At 40.5% G+C, this 25,787-nt stretch overlaps 1 non-coding gene across 1 annotated transcript; it reads right to left on the bottom strand.

The window, feature by feature from the left end:
* Positions 1–1,236: 1,236 nt before the first annotated feature.
* On the bottom strand, positions 1,237–1,374 carry LOC119924789. Its single transcript, XR_005449484.1, has one exon. It is a non-coding gene; the product is annotated as a small nucleolar RNA SNORA7 (small nucleolar RNA).
* Positions 1,375–25,787: the final 24,413 nt, after the last annotated feature.

Below are 25,787 nucleotides of genomic sequence, written 5' to 3'. Positions count from 1 at the left end.
TTATACCAGCTTCCTTGCTGGCCTCCCTGCCTCCTGTTTCTCCCCATTCCAGTCCATACTCCAGTCTGCTGCCCGGATCATTTTCTGGATCATTGAGAAGCAGTGTGGCTTGGTGGAAAGATCCTGGGTTTAGAAGTCAGAGGTCATGGGTTCTAATCCCGGCTCCGCCGCTTGTTAGCTGTGTGACTTTAGGCAAGTCACTTAACTTCTCTGTACCTCAATTACCTCATCTGTAAAATGGGGATTAAGACTAAGACAATCCCTGTCCCACATAGGGCTCGATTATCAGTTGGCCCACCTGGGACAACTAATAACCGAGCCCTATGCGGGACAGAGATTGTGTCCAACCTGATTTGCTTATATGCACCCCAGCTCTTAGTACAGTGCCTAACACATAGTAAGTTCTTAACAAATACCATAATTATTGTTATTGTTAAAAACGTTCAGACCATGTTTCCCCTCAAGAAACTCTAGTGGTTGCCTATCCACCTACCCATTAAACAAAAACTCCTCACCACTGGCTACAAAGTAATTAATCACCTTTCCCCCCAACCTCACCTTGCTACTCTCCTACTACAACCCAACCCACAAACTATGTTCCTCTAACACTAACCTTCTCACTGTACCTCAATCTCATCTATCTCACTGACGATCTTTCACCCACATCTTACCTCTGGCCTGGAGCAGCCTCCCTCCTCATATCAGACATATAATTGCTCTCCTCCACTTCAATGCCTTATTGAAGTCACATCTACTCCAAGAGCCTTCCTTGACTAAGCCCTCCTCTGCTTTTACCCCACTCCCTTCTGTATTGCCCTGACTTGCTCCCTTCATTCATCCTTCCTCCCATCCCCCAGCACATATATATATATATATGTATATTATATATATTAATGTCTGCTTCCCCCTCTAGACTGTGAGATCATTGTGGCCAGGGAATGTGTCTGTTATTATATTGTACTCTCCCAAGTGCTTAGTACAGTGCTTTGGACTTAAGTACTCAATAAATACAATTAATCTCTTCTTCAGCTTCCCTTCCCTTGTCTTAGGTCATTGAGTTGTTTCTGACCCATAGCGACACCATGGACATATGTCTCCCAGAACACTCCATTCTCCATCTGCAATTGTTCTGGTACTGTATCCACAGAGTTTTCTTGGTAAAAATAAGGAAGTGGTTAACCATTTCCACCTTCCACACAGTAAACTTGAGTCCCTGCACTCGACTCTCTCCCATGCAGCTGTAGCAGATTGCCTTCCACTCACCAGCCACTGGCCAAGCTGGGAATGGAATGGGTAGGCCCCTACTTGACTCTCCCTCCAGTAACCAAGACTGGTAGAGTACTGGAAACTCTCCAGGTGTGACCCTGAGTGGGGCTCATCTTCCCTTATAGTCCACTTATTCCCCCCTTTCTCTTTCCATTCTTTTTTCTTCTCATCATTACTCTCTTCCTCCTTGTCTCCCTACTTATCTTTAAGGTTCTCCTTCTTTTGACCTTTTCTCCTCTCTCTCTCTCTCTCTCTCTCTCTCTCTCTCTCTCTCTCTCTCTCTCTCTCCCCCTCTCTCTCTCTCTCTCCCCCCCCCTCTCTCTCTCTCTCTCCCTCTCTCTCTCTCTCTCTCTCTCTCTCCCCTCCCTTCCATCCCCCTTTCTTCCATTTCCTTCTGTTCCCCTTTCCTATAAGCCCGTCCTCTACTCCTTCCTTCTCTCTCTGCAGCATGCCTCCTTCTTTGCCTCACCTTCTTCCTTCCTCTTTCCTTCCATCCTTTTTTCTCCTCTATTCCTTCTCTTTCTTCTCCTCCATTCCTTTCTATTCCTATTCTCCTCCTCTTGCTTCTTCTTTCTCTTTCCTTCTTCCCTCTCCTTCCACTCCTTGCCATTTTTCTTCCCTCTTTTTCCACTTTCTTCCCTATTTTTCCACTTTCTTCCCTCTTTTTCCTTTTTAGCACCTTATCCCTCTTTCCCTGAACAAACTCTTTAAATATCAAGACTGAAAGTAATTTAGAGCCAACAAAAACTCAAAGATTTGCAGCAGATGGTAGAACCACCTGTTCTAGTCCTATTCCAGGAAAAACAATAACCTAATCATATTCCCCAGCTGTGAAGAATTCAAAAGTGACTTAGAATTTAGGGGAATCCTGAGAAAGCTCTTGTTGATGGCCTTTATGGGTAAGGATGGGTTAAATTAACTGTGGTGTAATAGCGCAGTTGGCTGAGGCTAAAGCTATTGTGAGTGCACATTCTTAATTGGCTGTAATTAGGTAGAGGTTGAGCATAAATACATGTGGAGTAAGTTTGTGGCGGGTGCTTTCGCTGATGAAGGAAAAGAGTAAATACTTGGCTCTGTAATTGAAAAGACAAGTCACCTTTATTTTTGTGTTGTAGATTTTATTTTAATTAGTGCCAGATGATTACTTTTATGATTTCACAAAGGTAGAAAATCGTCTTTTCAAAATATTTCTACCTAGAAAATATCAAGTGAACAGCTGTGTACCTAACTTTGATTAATTTACAAGTTGACCAATTCTGCATGGATGGGTTAAATAGACAGAAAGGCATTAGAAAAAAGTTTAATGATTTTTTTAAATGCTGATAATTTTCATCTAAACAAACACTTCAAACTTTTTTTCCAGGGTTTGAGGTCAGATTATTCTGTATGCTGTCAGCACTCCCTCCTGCATCTTGCATTAAAATTCTTGTATATCAGGCATGGGAGCACTAATAACATAAATAGAATTCCTTGGTATTGATTTTTTTGTATAGGTAATTTAACCTCTGAATTTTCGACTAGACATTACGATCTAGGCATAATATTAGAGATTCCATGCCTGGTCTTCCTCATCCCAGGTGGGATAATAATGATAATAATAATAATAATAATAATAATAATAATGGCTTTTGTTATGCACTTACTATGTGCAGAGCACTGTTCTAAGTGCTGGGGGTTACAAGGTGATCAGGTTGTCCCACGTGGGGCTCACAGTCTTAATCCTCATTTTACAGATGAGGCAACTGAGGCTTAGAGAAGTTAAGTGACTTGCCCAGGGTCACAGAACAGACTTGTGGCAGAGCCGGGATTAGAACCCATGACCTCTGACTCCCAAGCCTGTGCTCTTTCCACTGAGCCATGCTGCTTCCCCATGGATATGGACTGTGTTCAATCTAATTAACTTGTGTTTACCCCAGTGCTTCACATATAGTAAGAATTTGACAGCTATAAAAATAATAATCATAATAATAGTACGAATAAGAATAGCAATTTCATGACTTCTATACAATTACAAGCTCTTTTAGAGAATGCTTGTAATGACGTTTTCTTATTTGTTGGCCATAACAATATTTAGTCCATACAAGAAGCAGAACTGTGACCAAAGGATACAGGAACATCTGAGGAACATCCCAAGTATTGTAGAGACTACAATCTCCTCAGATTTCTCTGGGAGTAGATGAGTTTGGTAAATAGAATCCTAAGAGAAAGTCTATCTGAGTGGTTCAGATAGAACGTAAAAAAATTCAAGACTGGACACCCTTCAGCACTTAGAACAGTGCTTGGCACATAGTAAGCACTTAACAAATACCAACATTATCATTTCTCTTTTTTTCTTCCCCAGGGTGGAAGCCAGAACCAACCAGAACGTGGCCCCAGTTGAACAGTAAGTATTGGTGCCATTGTTCTGATATAAATTATTTCAAGGTGGGTGGCTTTTTCTCAGAATGGAAGTTCCTGGACTGGAAAGCCTACAGTGGTGTAAAAGATGGGCTAACTAACCCTCTTTGACATAGTTGTGTGTGACAAAGGGTGGGCATGGTGCCAGCTCTCTCCAGAGGTCCAGTTCAGGGAGGGCCTTACCTGCAGATGTACCAGACAGCCTGTCGGGCTTGGTCTTCTCCCACAACAAGCCATCCTGGGTTTGGTTAGGGCTTAGGGGGCCCACTCTGGTGTGAGGACAAGGGGGGAGACTGGCCCAAGCTCTTGCTACTTCAGTTCTTTTGGCTGGTAGGTGGCCCAGGGCTTTGTGGGAATCCCGCTATCCTTACTAGGCTGCAGGGTGAGCCAAACCTGCCACCACAGTTTTAAATGATTCTCTGGCTCCACCTTACCCTATCACAGTAATTGTTCATGTCAGAAGGGCCAGGCTTTTCTGGTGTTTTTGAGAATCCTCAGCCCCTCCCCCATTCCAATACGAATCTATTTTTCCTTTCCTTCCTGCCTTCTCTTTTCTTCTTTTCCTGGTGTGATTCTCTGACCCACTGGTATGGCTGACTGATCTGTAAGCGTACACACCAAGCACATATCCCTAGACCCAAGGAAATGTATTTGTTTAATGGGAAGACCTTGAATTTCACTTTTTCCTTCTTATTCTCCATATAAATTAGAATCCACTTCTGAAGTCTGGAATGACATTAATGTTTTCCATGTTACCACCACAATTATTGATGCTTAACCTCCGTTTACCAAACCACCGGGGTTATAGCAATTATCCAGTAGTGTGGGACTGTTACAGACTATTTTGCAGAACTAAAAAATCTTAGGTACTTACTGTGTGCCAAGCACTGTGCTAAACGCTGGGGTAAATACAAGGTAATCAGGGTGTCCCACATGGGACTCACAGTCATAATCCCCATTTTCCAAATGAGATAACTGAGGTACAAAGAAGTTAAGTGATTCTGATAAGTGGCAGAGCTATGCAACCTTACTGTTATGTGTGTGACCTTTGGCAAGTCACTTCAGCTCCCTGCCCCTGTTTCCATATCTTTAAGATAAGAATACCTGCTAATCTCCAGGCCAAACACATCCTAAACTCCGGATTCAAAATTCTCTATTAGCTGTCTCCTATTTACTACCTGACCTGTCTTGCCACTAGACCTCAGTTACTGTCTTTTGGACCCAAGGAAAGTGTGGATGGCATCTGGTATTGCACACGAAGGTGTGGCAGGACAAAACACAAAATTATGCCAGCATGAAGAAATCACAGTTTTACAATTAAAAGAGACTATAATGCATTAGTGATGAAAATAGTAATAATAATGTTGGTATTTGTTAAGTGCTTACTGTGTGCAAAAGACTGTTCTAAGCACTGGAATAGATACAAGGTAATCAGGTTGTCCCATGTGGGGCTCACAGTCTTTATGCCTATTTTACAGATGAAGTAACTGAGACCCAGAGAAGTGAAGTGACTGGCCCAAAGTCACACAGCTGACTAGTGGTGGAGCCGGGATTAAAACCCATGACCTCTGACTCCCAAGCCCGTGTTCTTTCCACTAAGCCACACTATTAGCCTGTTAAACTTCTCTTGAATAGAAAATGATTCATACTGAAGAGAAATCAAGTTGAGTTGGTCTTTTGCAAGTATAATGTTTATGTCACAACGAATTAAATTCCACCAGTGACCAAATTTTCTCTTAATTAACTGTACCCCAAAGTTCAGAATTTGTAATCTAGCATGATTGTTATTAACCTTTTTTTTTTTTACAAACCAAGCCACAGATTGAGCATGCTATTTTCAATGCTAAATTACAGAATGAGGTACAGTTAGGTTCACTTCGAAGACTTTACAACTGACCCATAAATTAATAGATAAAGAATTCTTAAAGTAAAATATCATGATCTTAATTAAACCACAGACCCTCATCTAATTTTGGATGACATTTTGATAAATTGAAATTATAATTACTTAGAGAAAAATGATACTGGTTGGCAGAGTTGTGGAAATATTCAGATAGTTATTGGAGGTGGAACTGAGATTGGAAGGACAAAGCTTAAGTGATGAGGTGTCCTAATTCAGGTGGGACAGACTTATAATTTTGGGGTGACCTTGTGCAAGTCACCTAACTTGTATGTGCTTCAGCTTTAACTGTAAAATGAGAATTAAACACCCGTTCTCCTTCCCCATTAGATGTGACCCCCATGTGGAATAGGGACTGTGATCCTATTGTGTCTTATTGTGTTGTATCTATCACAGCACTTAACATAGTCCTTTACACTTACTAAACCTATGAACAAATAATTCACTTATCATTATCATTAGCAAGAAAGTGCTCAGTGCAGGGCCTGAAGTGCTTAGTACAGTACAAAGCACACAGGAAGAGCTTAAAAAATATGATTGAATGAATGGAAGAAAAGATCCCTTCTCTAAAGGTCTAGTGAGGCTATTCATTGTCCTGATGGCCAATTTTTAAAGTCATCCCAATTAACCTTGTGAAATGATTCCCCAAGACCTCTGAATGTGTCTGAGCAGCAACTCAGGGTAAATCAGTATATTACAAACACAGTCTCATTATTTCTAAGGTGGTGGGGGTAGAGTAAAAGTATTTTCCCAAATATGTTAATGAAATTCAAGATCGTTTTTGAATAACTTAGTGTTATGACAGACAGTGGGTTGAATTGGTTTAAAAACGATGCATTTCCACTGCCATAATCAGGCATACAATGACAGGGGACCTTATCTGTTAAAAGGGGATTGAGACAGCCCCATGTTGGACATGGACTGTTACCAACCCAATTTACTTATATCCACTCCAGCACTTAATACAGTGCACGTCTCATTGTAAGCACTTAACAAATACCATGACTAGTAGTAGTAGTAGTAGTAGTAGTAATAGTAGTAGTAGTAGTAGTGTAATTTCTGTTTGATTTATGTGACTTGGGAGGTAAGGAATTAATCGGGGAAATCTTCTTGGAGGAAGTGGGATTTCAGGAGGACTCCAGAGATGGAAGGAGCAAAGGTTTGCTGGATTTGAAGCAGGATTTCCAGAAAGTCTTGACTAGATTCACCTTTAGTGGAGACTACATATGTAAGGTTACCAAGAAATAGTCTCAAATTGAGATAGACCTTGTATGGAGGAAACACATTATCACAGTTAGGAAGGCACTAATAAGGCTTTGATTGTGGGGAGAGAGGTGGTCTGGAGTATATGAAAGTGGGGGAGTTCCAGGTTTTGGAAAGGATGTGGGAAAGAGGTCAGCAGCAAGGCAAGGAGTGGGACACAATAAATAAGCTGGAACTAGAGGAGCTTCCAGAGAACCGGGATTAGGTAATATTTTTAGGAGAAAAATGTCACCCATAGTGTTGAAGACAATTGAGAATTCTAGGGTGATTAGGTGGTAATAATAATAATAATAATAATAATAATAATAATAATAATGGTATTTAAGTGCTTACTATGTGCCAAGAATTGTTCTAAGTGCTGGAATACACACAAGGTTGTCCTACGTGGGGCTCCCAGTCTTAATCCCCATTTTACAGATGAGGTAACTGAGGCACAGAGAAGTTAAGTGACTTGCCCAAAGTCACACAGCTGATAAGGGCTATTGTTTTTTTTTTTTCTTTTTTAAAAAATTTCATTTGCCTCTGGATTGCTCAGATTGAAATACACCAGTAGTCTATTACATTTGCTTATAATATACAAAACTTCACCGCATATATTCAAGATTATCACCATTAATCAAGGGATTCCCACAGTTTTGTTTTTAGCAAAATATATTATTTTAACTTGGGTTTCAGGGACTAGGTCTCAGGAGACCAGGTTCAAGTCCCAGATTTTCCACTAACATGCTGCGTGACCTTGGCAAGTCACTTAACCTCTCTGGCTATCAGTTCCTTCTTCAGTAAATTGGGGGAAAACAGAGTGAACCTTCTATGGGACAGGGAGATTTTCCAATCTTAAAACCTTATGTACCACAGCATGGTAAGCACTTAATAAGAATTATTATTATTGTTATTTAAATGAAACACCCCATACAATGCATGAAATAAAAGAAAAGCTGATGCTATAGCATGTGAATAGTCTTCATTTCCTTCACCTCTTTTGTACTTACTCTTACCTAAGAGAGTATGTATGTAATTATGTACATATCTGTAATTTATTTATTTATATTAAGGTCTTTCTCAGCCTCAAGACTGTAAGCTCATTGTGGGCAGGGAATGTGTTTATTATTATATTGTACTCTCCCAAGAGATTAGAACAGTACTTTGCACCTAAGTGCTCAATAAATGCAATTGAATGAATGAGTGAGCTGGTTCTTCCATCACCTTCACTTTCTATAATTTTCCAGAAGGCAAAGCCTTATCATTTCAATGTTTTTGTCAAGCCTGGAATTCCCATTTAAATTTTGATATTTTCTTTTGTAGCAATTGAAAATAAGAATAATAAGTTAAAAATAGTTATGTTTTCCTGTTTCTGATAATAGACTGATGACATACACTTGTTGGACTGCCAGAGCACATTATTACCATTATTATTTTTATTGATTTTTTTGTTAATTGCTTAGTATGTATCAAGACTATTCTAAGTGCTGGATTTGATATGCGTAAATCAGGTAGGAAGCAGTCCCTGTCTCACTTAGGGCTCTCCTTGACTCCCTTCAATCTGCCTTCCATCCCATCAAACCACAGAAACTGTCTTTTCAAAGGTAACAAATTATTTCCCTCTTGTCAAATCCAAGGGTCTCTACCCCATTCTAATCCTCCTCAACCTCTCAACCATCTTTATCACTGTCGACAACTCCCTACTCCTGGAAACATTATCTGAACTACGCTTCACTGACACTGTCCTTCTTGGTTCTAATTCCCTGGCCACTCATTCTGAGTCTCTTTCATAGGCTCTTCCTCTTCCACCCACCCCCTAACTCTGGGTATCTCTTCTATTCTCCATCTGTCCCCACTCCCTTGTAGAATTCATTCACTCACATGGATTCAACTACACACTTCTATGCAAATGAATCCCAAATCTACATCTCCAGCCCTGATCTCTATCTTTCTCTGCAATCTTGTATTTCCTACTGCCTTCAGGACATCTCTACTTGGATTTCCTGCTATCTTCTCAGACCTAATACGTTCAAAACAGAACTCCTTATCTTCCCACCCAAACCCTGTCTTCCTCCTGACTTTCCCATCACTGTAGATAGCACCTCCAACCTTTCTGTCACACAAACCCATAACCTTGGCATTATCCTTGACTCCTCTCTTTCATTCAACCAACATATTAAATCTATCACTGAATCCTCTTGGTTCAACCTACACAGCATCACTAAAATCCACCCTTTCCTCTCCATCCAAACTGCTACCACATTAATCCAAACACTTACCCTATCCCACCTTGATGACTGTATCAGCCTCCTTGCTGACCTCCCAGCCTCCTATCTCTCCCCACTTCAATCCATGGATTGATTGATTGATAGGTCCCAGTCTAAATGGGAAGGAAAACATATATTTAATCTCCATTTTATGGTTGAGTAAACTGAGGCAGAAAGAAGTTAAGCTACTTGCTTAAAATCATACAGCATGAAATTGGCAGAGTTGGGGTTAGGACCCAGATTATTTGACTCCTAAACCCAGGCTATTTCTTCATGGTCATACTGCTTGTCACTAGGCCATTTGATACTCTTTGAATACACTCTTTGATACATTTGAATTTGATACTCTTCCTTTACACCTGTTTAACTGTCATGCCAATAGACATTGCATTCATTCAATCATATTACTGAGAACTTACTGTGTGCAGAGCACTCTACTAATCACTTGGGAAAGTACAGTACAACGATAAACAGTGACATTATGGGAAGAAGCTTGGCTTAGTGGAAAGAGCCAGGGCATGGGAGTCGGAGGTCATGGGTTCTAATTCCGACTCTGCCACTTGTCAGCTGCGTGACTTTGGGCAAGTCACTTTACTTCTCTGGGCCTCAGCTGCCTCACCTGTAAAATGGAGATGAATACTGTGAGCAGCCCACGTGGGACAACCTGATTACTTTGTATCTAGCCCAGAGCTTAGAGCAATACTTGGCACATAGTAAGCACTTAACAAATACCATCAGTATTATTATTATTATTCCCTGCCTACAATGAACTTTCAGTCGAGGGGAGGGGAGATAGATATCCATATAAAAAATAAAATTACAGGTATGTACATAAGTGCTGTGAGGTTGGGAAGGGGCAAGAGGAAAGGGAGCAAGTCAGGGCGATTCAGAAGGGAGTGGGAGATGAGGAAAAGTGGGGCTTAGTCTGTGAAGGCCTTTTGGACATGTGCCTTCAATAAGCCTTCGAAGTGGAGGAGAGTAATTGTGTGTTCCAGGGCCAGAGGCAGAATGTGGGTTAGGGGTTGGTGGTGAGACAGGAAAGATCAAGGCACAGTGAGAAGGTTAGCACTAGAGGAGTGAAGTATGCGGACTAAGTTGTAGGAGAAAAGTGAGGTGAAGTAGGAGGGGACAAGGTGCTGGAGTGCTTTAAAGCCAATGGAGAGGAATTTTTGTTTGATACAGAGGTGGATGGGCAACCCCTGGAGTTTTTTGAGGAGTGGGATGACATGTTCTGAATGTTTTTGTAGAAAAATGATCTGGGCAGCAGAATGAAGTATAGACTGGAGTGGGGAGAAACAGGAGACTGGGAGTTCCACTTATGATGTTGACTAGACACTTCAACATTGTTGCTCAGAACTCCCCTCAATAAATATCATAATGGGGGTAAATGTACATGTACATTCATGCAATCTTATGAGCAAATTGATTTTGGTCCATTATATAAATGACCCTTTCATTCATTCATTCAATCATATTTGAGTGCTTACTGTGTGCAGAGCACTGTACTAAGTGCTTGAGAAGTATAAGTCGGCAACATATATAGACGGTCCCTACTCAACAATGGGCTCACAGTCTAGAAAGGGGAGACAGACAAAAAAACAAGTATACAGGTGTCAATAACATCAGAATAAATAGAGTTATAGCTATATACACATCATTAACAAAATAAATATAGTACAAATAAAATAGAGTAATAAATATGTATCAATATATGCAAGTGCTGTGGGGAGAGGAAAGGGCGGAGGAGGATGATGGGGAGGGAAGGAGGAGGAGGAGAGGGAAAAGGGTGGGGGGGTTCAGTCTGGGAAGGTCTCCTGCAGGAGGATGGCTCTCAGTAGGGCTTTGAAGGGAAGAAGAGACCTAGTTTGTGGATGTGTGGAGGGAGGACATGCCAGGCCAGAGGAATGACGTGGGCCAGGGGTCGACGGTGGGACAGGTGAGAATTAGGCACAGTTGAGGAGGTTAGTGGCAGAAGAGTGGAGTGTGTGGGCTGGGCTGTAGAAGGAGAGAAGGGAGGTGAGGTAGGAGAGGGTGAGGTGATGGAGAGTTGTGAAGCAGAGAGTGAGGAGGTTTTGCTTTATTTGAAGGTTTGACAGGCAATCACTGGAGATTTTTGAGGAGGGGAGTAACATGCCCAGAGTGTTTCTGTACAAAGATAATCCATGAAGCAGAGTAAAGTATAGACTGAAGCGGGGAGAGACAGGAGGATGGGAGATCAGAAAGGAAGCTGAGGCAGTAATTCAGTCAGGATAGGATAAGAGATTGAACCAGCAAGGTAGTGGTTTGGGTGGGGAGGAAACGGCAGATCTTGGTGATGTTGTGGAGGTGAGCCTGGCAGGTTTTGGTGATGGATTGAATGTGTGGAGTGAATGAGAGAGTGAAGTTAAGAATGACAGCAAAGTTGCGGGCTTGTGAGACGGGAAAGATGGTAGTGTTATCTACAGTGATGAGAAAGTCAAGGAGAAGACAGGGTTTGGGAGGGAAGATAAGGAGCTCAGTCTTGGACACGTTGAGTTTTAGACCCTTGTAATTATAATTCTGGATATAATGATCTAAAGCAGATACAGTTGCATACATGTACTTGGTAGACATAATTTCTAAATATATAGAAATTATTCACTCTGATTTTCAGTATAGGTGTAGAAAATGGCAGTGTTTGATTAAGGGGAAAATGTAGAGAATTTTCCAGCTTGATGACTTTTTCTGGGGAAGCAGGGAAGTGTTAGATTTTTGCTAAATTTTTGAAGCCCATATTTCAGACAGTGAAAGTGACGGCAATTAAAGATGTTTAATTTACTCAATAACAGTATTACTAAGAGAATATACAATTTAATAGTAAGGAGCAGCACAGAGGTGAGGGAACTTGTAGAAGTGGAACAGACAGGTAGATTGAAGGAAATCAAAAAGAGTGGGAGACAAAGAGAAATAAAGGAAGAAAAAAGAGAAAGAAGGAAAATTGGAGAGAGATGGATGGAAGGAAGGAAATAGAAGGGGAAGGAGAATACTCATGCATTGTTCGTTGTTTAATTGTGTTAGATATGTTTGGCTATCTTATCTGTGCAGGTGTACAGATAAGTAGCATGGCCTAATAGAAAGAGCATGGGCTTGGAAGTCAGAGGACCTTGGTTTTAATCCTGGCTCTGTCAGTTGTCTGTTGCATGACCTTGGGCAAGTCATTTAACCCTCTGTGCCTCAGATACTTCATCTATATTATGGGGACTAAGGCTATGAACCTCATGTGGGACATGAGCTGTGCTCAACTTCAGTGCCTGGCACATAGTAAGCACTTCACAAATACCATAACAACAACAAAAGAGTATCCTACCTCCTGCCAGACTAGGTAGCAAAAGGATAGGATAAAGTAGGAAGATTAATGTTCATTTAAATTCTCTTTGTCACCTCCAGAGCACATAAAGGGCATGGAAGTGTATAGTTCTTTGTTGCTGCTATGGATGACTTGAGCCAGAATTATATTGTTCCATGCTGGCTCTATGCACATCCAGAATTTGTTTTCTATTGTCTACTTTAAGGATCTGTGTCTCCTTTAAATGTCAACCTTTCTGCACAAATTTAAAAAAACAAACAAGTTCAGATTGCCTTACCTTCCATTTTTCATTGCCTGTCCAGTTGAATCCACAAAATCTAGCTTAAATTCCTAGCATATGGAATGGCATAAATGAGAATCAAGTCCAAGTTTATTAGTTCCAATTAGTCTCAATTTAGTCCAGAAGAGTGAATAAATTGATAGAAAAACTCCTCTGAAGTCATTCTAGTGACAAATAATTAGTAACTCTTCCTAGCACTAATATAGATATTATATAATCGATACAGTGAAATAATACCTTCACAGGCCAAAGAAGAATATGTAAATATTGTGGCACCAGAAAAAAAGAACATGGTAGACAACAGAAATAATAGCAACCTTCCCTGTCTGGTCTTTAACTTGTTTTAAAATATTGAGAACCTTTCACTTGTCTTAAAAGTAAATTTTATCTTAAAATGAGGAACACTTCAAAGTTTTTAAGGAGTGAAAACTCTGGTCTAGCTTCATTTGTGAAGGATAATTCATATATATTATAGTAGAGAAATTTTTTCATATTAAATGATAATGGTAACTGTGATATTCAAGTGCTAATTGTGTGTCAGCACTGTACTAAGTGCTGGGGCAATACATGATAATCAGGTCCCACATGGGGTTCACACTCTAACTGGGAGGGAGAAAAGGGATTGAATCCCTATTCTGCATAGGAGGGAACTGAGGCACAGAGAAGTGAGTGACATACCCAAGGTCATACAGCAGACCAGTGAGAGAGCTGGGATCAGAACCTAGGTGCTCTGACTCTCATGCCCATGCTCTTTCTTCTAGGTCATGCTGCTTTAAATTTTTTTTCTTTTGGTTGACTGATTAAAATGTAATCAATGCAAGATAAACATATAAATGCCAAATATCAGCTACATGCAAATAAGTACTAAGTAATGTGTATAAATTTATTAATATAATTTAAGCTCATTATGATGTTGTTTGCTCTAGTAGAATGACACACATGTGCTCTTCTTACTGTGATATATTAGATCACATGAAAAGTCATTAGGCTTACACTTATGGAGCTACTAATCATTGTATCAACTGCCTTCAAAAAGGGATCCAAATCTGTAAGGATCAAATAAAATAGGATTTCAGAACTGTTATTGATTTCATTTTCACATCTGTGCACATCTAATGGTGTATTGGTAAGATCTAGCAACAATAAAAATAATGTATGAGTGACAACTGTGTATAGGAAAACTGCATTGGCTTGATCAGACTAGGCTTCAAAATATGCCTTTACATAAGCTTTACCATGTGTTTTTTATTTGTTTCTTCTGACTGATGCCTAAGTAGGATTGTTTTCATCTGCAAATGAAAAGCTTCTTACCAACTGTTTGTCAAAAGTGAATTATTTGCTAATGAAATCAACAAAATTCCAAATGATAGAGAGGAAATCAATGCTTTTTCAAGAAGACATTTGAATGGAGAAATATATTCTGTGAGGAATACGAGAAGGGATCATTCAGAATTGTAAGGCCATGTGTGCGCCTTTTGGAGGGGAAGTTGCATATATAGTTAAGTTCATGATTAATAAAATTAGTTTCAATTGCCCAAATAGCTATGAAAAATGATTAGATGTTTGAAGCTCTTTTCAACAGAGTGAGGAGTAGACTGTCAAAAGTGTGGATTGTTCGCCTACTTTTGCTTCATATAAGTGTTGAAAATTTGCTATTCATTTCTAAGGATTAATGGGCTAGAGCATAGAAAATGTCACACTAGACAGATAGCCCCCTCTCAGGGTCACACCTTGAGAGTTTCCAGTACTTTACCAGTCTCGACTTTGGGAGGTAGAGTGAAGCAGAGGTATCCCTATTCCACTCCTAGCTTGAGCATTGATAACAAGAGGAGGGCAATCTGCTACAAGACAAAACTCCCCTGTGTAGGGCAGCAGTGGCATAGGAGAGAGTCAGGGGTGGAGACTCCAAGTTTACTACACAGAAAGAGGCAATGCTAAACCACTTCCATATTTTTACCAAGAAAACTTTATGGATACATTACCAGAACGATTGCAGATGGAGGTATTCTGGGAGAGACTCGTCCATGGTATCATGATGGGTCAGAGACGATTCAGCATAAGACAAGAGAGATAGCAGGATAGCCTTGACTCAATGGCTCCCTCCAGTAATCTCTCTATCTCCCTCCTAACGTTGTTCTCATAACTACTTGCAGGAGTTTTCTTCACCTGCTGTCTCCATTTCCTCTCCACCAATCATATCCTTGACCCACACCAATCAGGCTTCCACCCCCTTCACTTCATGGGAACAACCCTCGCAAAGGTCACCAATAAATTACTTCTTGCCAAATCCAACAGACTCTACTCTATCCTGATCTCCCTTGATCTCTCAGCTGCCTTCAACACTGTCAAACACCATCTTCTTCTGGAAACATTATTCAACATTATTAAACATTGACCTCCCTGTACTGTATTTCCCCACTCCTCAAGAACCTTCAGTCTTTGCCCATCCACCTCCACATCTAACAGAAACTCCTTACTGTAGGCTTTAAAGCACTCACTCAGCTAGCCCCCTCCTACCTCATTTCACTACTCTTCATTTATTCAGTCGTATTTATTGAGTATTTACTACCTTCAGAGCACTATACTAACCATTTGGGAGAGTACAATACAACAATAAACAGACACATTCCCTGCTCATGGCAAACCTATGGTCTAGAGGAAAGAGACAGACATCAATCCAAATAAATAGATTACGGCTATGTACTTAAGTGCTGTGAGGCTATGATGGGGGAAGAACAAATGGAGCAAGTCAGAGTGATGTAGAAGGGAGTGGACAAAGAGGAAAGGGAGAGATTAGTTTGGGAGGCCTCTTGAGGAAGAGGTGCCTTGAATAAGGCTTTGAAGTAGGGGAGAGTAATTGTCTGTCAGATGTGAGGAGGGAGAAAGTTGGAGACCAGAAATAGGATGTGGGCTAGGGGTCGGTGGTGAGATAGGTAAGACTTGGACACAGTGAGAAAGTTAGCACTAGAGGAGCGAAGTGTATGGACTGGGTTGTAGAAGGAGAGAAGCAAGGTGGTGGAGTACTTGTATCCTGTCTCTAGCCTGGAATGCTCTCCCTTTTCATATCTTCATATCTCATATCTATCATAGATATCTCATACCTATTTCTTTGTGCAGAAACGCTCTGGGCATGTTTCTCCCTTCCTCAAAAATCTCCAGTGGCTGCCTGTAAACCTACGCATCAAGCAAAAACTCCTCACTCTTGGCTTCAAGGCTCTCCATCACCTCGCTCCCTCCTACCTCACCTCCCTTCTCTCCTTCTACAACCCATCCTGCACCCTCCGCTCCTCTGCTGCTAACCTCCTCACTGTACCTCGTTCTCACCTGTCCCACCATCAACCCCCGGCCCAAGTCCTCCCGCTGGCCTGGAATGCCCTCCCTCCACACATCCGCCAAGCTAGCTCTCTTCCTCCCTTCAAAGCCCTACTGAGAGCTCATCTCCTCCAAGAGGCCAGACTGAGCCCCCTTTTTCCTCTCCTTCTCCCCATCCCCCCCACCCTACCTCCTTCTCCTCCCCACAGAACCTGTTTATATGTTTGCACAGATTTATTGCTCTATTCATTTTACTTGTACATATTTACTATTCTATTTATTTTATTAATGATGTGTTTATAGCTATAATTCTATTTATTCTGATGGTATTGACACCTGTCTACTTGTTTGGTTTTGTTGTTTGTCTCCCCCTTCTGGACTGTGAGCCTGTTGTTGGGTAGGGACCGGCTCTATATGTTGCCAACTTGTACGTCCCAAGCACTTAGTACAGTGCTCTGCATACAAGCGCTCAATAAATACAATTGAATAAATGCCTGAATCTCTCCCCATTGTTAAAGTGTTATTAAACCCACATAACATTATTAAAACTATGAGTCCTTACTAATCCCTCATTTCCTCTTATCCCAACCTCTTCTACATTACCCTTGAACTTGTATTTGCACTCTTTATTCACCCTTCCTTCACCTTTATAGCACTTATGAACATACCCATAACTTATTCATTTACATCAATGACTTCCTCTCCCTCTTGACAGTAAGCTCTTTGTGAGCAAGAAATGTGTATACCAACTCTGTTATATCGTACTTTCCCAAGTACGTAATACAGTATTCTGTACATAGCACTCAATAAAAATAATTAACTGATTGACTCAGTGTCTCCAGGAAAAGGAAGTGGTTCACAGTTGTAAAGGAATTTGAAGGGTCCAAACCGATTAAACTAGAGTAGAGTTTGTTGAATTTGAGTAGAAGGAAGTCATTGGTGACCTTAGAGAATGGATTGTAAAGGATCAAAAAGGAATAGGAGGAGAGCAAGTCGAGGCACCAGAAGCATATAACAAGTTAATGAGTTTGGACTGGTATGAGGAAGGAAATGGGATGTTTGCTGGATGGTGTAATGGGATCTATAGATGGTCTTTTTAGGATAAGATGTCCGGTGTGGGTAGGGATTATCTCTCTTTATTGCTGACTTGTACTTTCCGTACAGTGCTGTGCCTACAATAAGCGCTCAATACGATAGAATGAATGAACAAATGAAGGTGGAGAGGAAGGAGCCATCAGACAGTGGGTTGTTGAAGATAATGATCAGGCAAAGAACAAAACTGGAAGCAACTGTTTTAAGAAAGTATTAGACCTTTTCCACAGGAGATCTGATTTAGGGTTAGGGTTAGTTGGGACCAATTAGCCAAATTTTGCTATCCTGTATGTAGGGCTATTAAACATATATATGGAATTAGGGATTCTATCCAGAACCCCATTTCTAGGTCTGTGTAGGCCTAAAAGACCATGGTTGACTCAGATGCCTTAAGATAAATTCCAAATATAATTACTGCTACATTTTGGAAAATATCCCAACAGAAAATACTAATGTTGAGTTTCACTGAGTTTATCAAAGTCACTGAAATTCAAGACTGTCAAATGGATGATTGGTCATCAAAAGTCTGACACCCTATTTTTTAGCCAGACAGCTATCTGATGACTGAATTAACTTACTTTAGTTTTCTTTCTACTTAAGGTAGAGTTAATTCCTAGAGACAAATTTTACCACATGAAGATATTCCTGGATGGGTTGTTGGGGGCCATGTAGGAGGATATCATAGCCCAGCAAGACCAAAAGTTCCTATGTTTCTGACTTTGTTCCCAAGTAGAATAATAATAATAATGGTATTTGTTAAGCGCTTACTATGTTCTAAGCACTGGGGTAGATATAAGGTAATCAGGTTATCCCATATGGGGCTCATACTCTTAATCCCCATTTTACAGATGAGCCAACGGAGACACAGTTTACAGATGAGCTAACGGAGACACAGAGAAGTTATGTGACTTGCCCAAAGTCACACGGCTGACAGGTGGCAGAGGTAGGATTAGAACCCACGACCTCTGACTCCCAAGCCTATGCTCTTTCCATTAAGCCAGACCCACTATTGACAGAGGATGCTGAGGGGGAGTTTATTTTCCTGCCAGACCTGGGGTGCCATCTAATAGAAGGTGAGAAGGAATGAGATCAGAGATGCAGTTGAAAGGGGCTGATGTTGAAAGTAGGCAGGAGATCTCCTGAAAGGAGGCCAGGAAGATGGGCTAGCAGATGTGGGAGTAGGAAAGAGCTGGAAAGGTAAGTGGGAGATTTGAGGGAGTTTATTTCTGGTGGAGAGTAGCGGTGACAGAGTAAAAGGTGGGGGAACTAGGGATTTTAGGAGGGGGGCTACAAATATCAAATAGTTGGTGGGGGCAATGGGGTTTGGAGTCAGTGAGATAAGTAATAGAAATTTTGCTGAAGGGAAGAAAGGGCAGAAATAGAGCAGGTGAGAGTGAGTTTCAAATGGTCAAAGTCAGCCTGATTTTCTCCTAGTAGTGCTCTGTGGCACGAGTGGAGGAAGTGTACTGTGCAAATGATCCAGTGATTTCCTTCTTACCAAATCTAATGTTCTCTATTCCAACCTAATCCTCCTTGGTCCCTCCTCTTAAAAATGCTATGTAGTCTTGGTTTCACCACATCAGTTGTCTCCTAGTTTTCCTTCTACTTTTCTTAGCTCTCTTTCTCAATATCTTTTGGTGACTTGTTTTTCACTCTCAAAACTCTGCACTATTCTCACTTTGACATTTACTCTTTTGGGGGACTCATCTGCTCCCTTGGCATCTATTGTCATTTCTATGGGAATAACTCCAAAGTCTATCTCGCTTTATCTACTCTCTCTCCATCTGTAATCTTGCCTGAAGGATATCTCCATATGGATTTCCTGCTGGCACCTCAAGCTCAATATGTTGAAACCCGAATTCCTTATCTTCTCTCCTAAATCCTTTTCTTCATCAAAATTTCCCATCACAATTGAAACATTATCAGCCTCCTTATTTCTGAATCCCTCAAACCTTGCTTTCTTTCAGCTTTCACATTCAGTTTTATGTTAAATCCTGATTTTTTTTCCACCCAGATCCAAGATCTTCATCTCCAGTGGTTGCCCATCCACCTCCAAATCAAACAAAAACTCCTCATCATTGGCTTTAAAGCCTTAATCACCTTGCCCTATCCTACCTCACCTCCCTATTCTCCTACTACAATCCAGCCTGCACACTTTGTCCTCTGATACTAACCTTCTCGTTTTACCTCAGTATCATCTATCTTGCCATCAACCTCTTGTCCACATCCTACCTCTGGCTGGAACACCTCCCTTCTCTTTTTAGACAGATAATTGCAGCGTGGCTCAGCAGAAAGAGCACGAGCTTTGGAGTCAGAGGTCATGGGTTCAAATCCCTGCTCCGCCAATTGTCAGTTGTGTGACTTTGGGCTAGTCACTTAACTTCTCTGTGCCACAGTTACCTGATCTGTAAAATGGGGATTAAGACTGTGAGCCCTCAGTGGGACAACCTAATCACCTTGTAACCTCCCCAGCATTTAGAACAGTGCTTTGCACATAGTAAGCACTTAATAAATGCCATCATTAATTGCTCTGCCCCACTTCAAAGCCTTACTGAAGGAACATCTCCACCAAGAAGCCTTCACTGACTAAGCTCTCCTCTCCTTTTCTTCCACTCCCTTCTGCACCACTCTTACTTGCTCCTTCATTCATTCCCCCTCTCATCCCCACAACACATATGTATATATCTTTATAGAGCATGGGCCTGGGAGTCAGAAGGTCATGGATTCTAATCCCAGCTCTGCCACTTCAATCAATCATATTTATTGAGCACTTACTGTGTGCAGAGCACTGTACTAAGCACTTGGGAAGTACAAGTTGGCAAGATATTGAGACGGTCCCTACCCAACAGTGGGCTCACAGTCTGGAAGGGGGAGACAGAGAACAAAACCAAACATATTAACAAAATAAAATAAATAGAATAGATATGTACAAATAAAATAAATAGAGTAATAAATATGTACAACCATATATACATATATACAGGTGCTGTGGAGAAGGGAAGGAGGTAAGGCCGGGGGATGGAGAGGGGGAGGAGGGGGAGAGGAAGGAGGGGGCTCAGCCTGGGAAGGCCTCCTGGAGGAGGTGAGCTCTCAGTAGGGCCTTGAAGGGAGGAAGAGAGCTAGCTTGGCGGATGTGGGGAGGGAGGGTATTCCAGGCCAGGGGGATGATGTGGCCAGGGGGTCGACAGCGGGACAGGTGAGAACAAGGCACAGTGAGGAGATTAGCAGCAGAGGAGCTGAGGGTGCGGGCTGGGCTCTAGAAGGAGAGAAGGGAGGTGAGGTAGGAGGGGGCGAGGTGATGGACAGCCTTGAAGCCCAGGGTGAGGAGTTTCTGCCTGATTGGTAGCCACTGGAGATTTTTGACGAGGGGAGTAACTTGCCCAGAGTGTTTCTGGACAAAGACAATCCGGGCAGCGGCATGAAGTATGGATTGAAGTGGGGAGAGACACGAGGATGGGAGATCAGAGAGGAGGCTGATACAGTAGTCCAGACAGGATAGAATGAGAGCTTGAGCAAGCAGGGTAGCAGTTTGTATGGAGAGGAAAGGGCGGATCTTGGCAGTGTTGCGGAGCTGAGACCGGCAGGTTTTGGTGACGGCTTGGATGTGAGGGGTGAACGAGAGAGCAGAGTCGAGGATGACACCAAGGTTTGTGGGCTTGTGAGATGGAAAAGATGGTAGTGCCATCAACAGTGATGGGAAAGTCAGGGAGAGGGCAGGGTTTGGGAGGGAAGACAAGGAGTTCAGTCTTGGACATGTTGAGTTTTAGGCGGCGGGCAGACATCCAGATGGAGATGTCCTGAAGTCAGGAGGAGATGCGAGCCTGGAGGGAGGGGGAGAGAGCAGGGGCAGAGATGTAGATTTGGGTGTCATCAGTGTAGAGATGATAGTTGAAGCCGTGGGAGCGAATGAGGTCACCAAGGGAGTGAGTGTAGATCGAGAACAGAAGGGGACCAAGAACTGAACCTTGAGGAGCTCCCACAGTAAGGGCATAGGAGGGGGAGGAGGAGCCTGAAAAAGAGACTGTGAATGAATGACCGGAGAGATAAGAGGAGAACCAGGAGAGAACGGAGTCTGTGAAGCCAAGGTTGGATACATTCCTGCCCACACTGAGCCCAGAGTCTAAAGGGGGAGACAGACATTAATATGAATAAATAGATAAATAAATGAATTTCAGATATAATAATTTATCTATTTATTCATATTAATGTCTGTCTCCCCCTTTAGACTCTGGGCTCAGTGTGGGCAGGAATGTATCTGTTGTTACATTGTACTCTCCCAAGAGCTTAGTACACTGCATTGCGCACAGTAAGCACTCAGTAAATACGATTGAATGAAATATGATTGAATCTCCTCCAAAGGACCTCACCCAGATCCAGGTACTTCTCATGTCCCAATTTTCTTTCTGAATTCACCACTTAACTGTTCTCCCTTACCTTCTATAATTCTATTTATATTAATCCCTGTTCACTTGTTTTGATGTGTATAATCTATAATTCTATTTATATTGATGCTGATTACTTGTTTTGATGTCTTTCGCCCCCTCCCCCCTTCTAGACTGTAAGCCCAGGGTGGCAGAAATTGTACTTTCCAAGTGCTTAGTACAGTGCTCTGCACACAGTGAGTGGTCAATGAATACGATTTAATGAATGAGTGAATGATTGAATCCTGGCCCTCTAGCTCCCAGGCTTGTGCTCTAACTCCAGCACTTTATATCTATCTACTACTTCCCTACTTCCCATTGCACTTATGTTTATGTCATTTCATATGTGAAACCATTGTTGGGTAGTGATTGTCTCTGTTGACAAATTGTACTTTCCAAGTGCTTAGTACAGTGCACTGCACATAGTAAGTGCTCAATAAATATAATTGAATGAATGAATGAATGAATGCCTTTTACTTTATTCCTTCCATTTATAAATAGTATTATGTATGTACATCCAATTAGACTATAAATTCCTTGAAAGCAGGAATTATACCTACTAATTCTAGGGTATTCTTCCAAGTGCTTAGAACAATGCTCTACAATCAGGATTGATGAGACCTGTTGTCAAGTAGAGTGAAGGAGAGGGGAGGTAGGGGAGGTAAGTATGGGGTTAAAATCCTATGGAATATGAGCTATCTGTAGTATAAGTCCTAGAATGCTAAATTAAGTACCTAATGGCAAGTATGTGTTAAGAAACCTATAGCCTGGAAATAGTATTTGTATGTGATCTGAACAAATGAAGTTGACTTGTGTAGCCAGATAACATATTTCTAGGTCATATTTTTTCCAAAATTTACTGACCCAGTTAAATTGAGTTTTGTGTTCACCCTTGATGAGAACTTATCTTTTTCCTTGTGTAACCTATAAAAATAATACACTGAAACAGTGATGGATGCTGTATAGGATACAATGTCCTGAATGTTTGCCTTTGGCATTCATATCCCAATGGATAAAAGTTAAAAACACTATAAATGGATATCTTGACCCTGAAGGAGTTTATTCATCTCAAGAGGTGCAAGATTTTTCATTCCACTCTGGTTCATATAAAATCATTTCTACAAACTATATGTATTTACTAAAATTATGTACATATTGCCATTTTAAAAACTTTGGGGTTTACTAAGAGCTAGACTACACATTACCTACTCCTTACAAAGTTTTATTGAAATAGATGGCAGGATCTAAAAGGGAGCTTCATTGTCTAAATTGGAATAGCATTCTCATTTCTTAATCTCCCCTAAATAATTCCTTAGAAACCTCAGATGGTGATTATGAATGATGAATTCATATAAGGATCAGTGAGAGTGTTCAGATTATTTTATATCTACTCCAGCACTTAGCATTGTGCTTGGTCTACAGTAAGTGCTTAATAAATTTCATAATTATTACTCTAAATATATGGTTTAATTTCCTTCTTTCATTGAGGAGAATATTTTATTCTTTTCATTTGGGTGTTATAATAAGTAAAGCACAATAATGCATACCTTGAATTCATCTGCTTTAGAAAAGCAGTTCAATTATTTAAGAAGTTAATAGAATCCTTAAGGATGGGGCATTGTTTTATATACCAATTTGTACATCAAATTAACCCTTGTTCTATGTCACAGAATCTTGCTGCTGCAGCTTCTTACATCTTCAAGGAATAATGATTGCATAATGGGCATTATTTTGGAAGAATCTTGTTATCAGGAAAATTATTTCCTGTGGGCGTTTGGGGCTCACCACCACATGAAGACCATTACTGCTGCAGTAGCTGGTTTTCAATCTTCAACAAAAATACACATTTCCATTAAAAGGGCAATTCTAATATTTTGGCAAGATTGGAAATCATGCAGCTTTACAGTGCTTGCACTATTTATGAGATTTTGAGGCTTGAGGTACAAGATAGCCATAATCATAACCTTATTTTATATTGAGTTCATTATTTTGAAAGTTCCACAGCTACAGCATTTAGAGGAAACTTTCCTCTGCTTTTCAATCCTTTTTCCTCGAACCTTTTTTCAAGAATTCTCTAAAGCATGGAAAAATCCAAGGCTCTGAAACATGTAAAGGTCAAAAATGAAATAGATTTTAGTGGCCTTGATGTGACCAGTATCAGTAGTCTTATAAAGACTGAGAAAATAAAGAACAGAGTTATTTTGCTAATGTAAGCAGTTTTGCCATTGAACTAAACTAATATGTTTCTGAAGAAAAGGCTAGCTAACAGGCTATATATTCTATATTTCCAGTATTATTTTTGGGAGTACAAGAATGAACATTTGCAGAGAAAAATTCTTCACCATGATTTATGATGAAAGAAATTGCTGGTGTTCTTAAAAGAACAAACCCAAATATTTATCAAATTCACTAACCACACATTAACCAAGCCTATCTATTAGCCTGAATGTATTTTAGGATTTTTATTGCTTGTGGAAAGCATTTGTGTGCCCTGTCTTTCTTGTTTACAGTCAAAGATCAGTCCATGAGTCATAGCTAAGCTTCAATTTACTTTGACAAAATCAGTGAAAGCCTCATATTTTAAATTTTGGCTTTAGAGAACAATTTTTTAGTTATCACATATATTCCATCTAATTTTTGTTAGGTAGATAGTTGTTGGTTTAGTTTCTCATAGAGTCCTTCTTGGTTGTCTGAGAATCCCTAATTAGAAATTGTATACTAACAAACGTTCAGATTAATTTCTAATATCTAGTATATCTGCTCTCCTAAATACTGGTAATTTTTAGTCGTGTTTTCAGTCTTTTGATCCATTTATAGGAACCTCAGAGATGTACCTAAATTATTTTCATATTACTTTCTTCAAAAGTATGCATTTTATAGCTGTGCAAGTCATTACAACAAAAATAATTGATCCATTTCTTGACAAATCATACATAGCAGAATTAGTTAGTTTGGGGCATATCTTGGACTAATTAAAATTCTCACACCCATCTGTTTCCGAAGAAGTGTCTTTTTAGTTGTTTTTGTTTAAAAATAATAATAATTTTAATGATGGCATTTGTTAAGCACTTACTATGTGCAAAGCACTGTTCTAAGCGCTGGGGGGGATACAAGGTGATCAGGTTGTCCCACGTGGGGCTCACAGTCTTCATCCCCATTTTACAGATGAGGTAACTGAGGCTCCGAGAAGTTAAGTGACTTGCCCAAGGTCACACAGCAGACATGTGGTGGAGCTGGGATTTGAACCCATGACCTCTGACTCCAAAGCCCATGCTCTTTCCACTAGGCCATGCTGTTCCTCTAAAAACTTCATACTATAACTGAAACCGCAGTTTGCAACTAATTCAACAGCCAGCTATCATCCAGGCAAATTCCTTGGTGCCATGTCACGTTTTGTCAGTAGACCTTAGCTGGACTCTGAGTTTATTATCTAGCTTTACACTATTCTTTCTTCCAACTTTGGAAAAATGCCAGTGCCCAATGGGGTAACTAATCCTGCTATGAAGGATACTGATATCAAGCAGAAAGGGCAATTCCTCTAAAAATGACTTAATCTGAGGACAAGTGAGATAAGCAAAAGTGCTGAATGTGAGAAAAAGTTAGTAAGAAAATCCTAGGATTAGCTGGAGCAGGAATAACTGGGGACAGATAATTCTGGTTTCCAGACATAAAAAACATTGCCATTCAGTTAGGCAACTAAAATCAAAATTGTAATTCGTTTAATTCTTATTTTGGTTTGTTTGCTTCTACAATAAAAGTCAGTATATATTCCATGTGAGCTTATATGATTTCAAAAAATAAATCTGAAATATTTTAATTTCTTTCTTTTGGGAGCCTTATACTTGTGCCAAGCTATGTATATTTTTAGAATTCATTATTATTTTATTTTTAGCAATATTATTGAAGTAATAGGGATCTAGTTGATTGGAATAATGAATTACCACCTAAATCTTAAGGGGGATAATCAGAATAATTCTTGAATCTAGGCTATTAAGGAGTAAATACAGAAATGATGCATAATAAGTACTCCTAATTAAAATGGAAAACCAAGTGAATTCATAGGAGATTTAGAATGTACTTTGGTCAATGTAGTCACAATTGGAAGTGGGAAGCTTCTATATTTTTACTTTTTAGAGCTGTTCAATAGACCCACTTAATTAAACATTTGAAAGATTTACTTATCTATACTCACTTCAGTCTATACTTCACTCTGCTGCCCAGATTATCTTTGTATAGAAATGCTCTGGGCATGTCAGTCCCCCATCAAAAATCTCCAGTGGTTGCC

Source organism: Tachyglossus aculeatus, chromosome 2, assembly GCF_015852505.1.
Source record: "Tachyglossus aculeatus isolate mTacAcu1 chromosome 2, mTacAcu1.pri, whole genome shotgun sequence".
In the NCBI taxonomy this organism is placed as follows: Eukaryota; Metazoa; Chordata; class Mammalia; order Monotremata; family Tachyglossidae; genus Tachyglossus; species Tachyglossus aculeatus.
The sequence above is the reverse complement of the archived record's forward strand: the minus strand, read 5'-3'. Positions and strand labels throughout refer to the sequence as shown.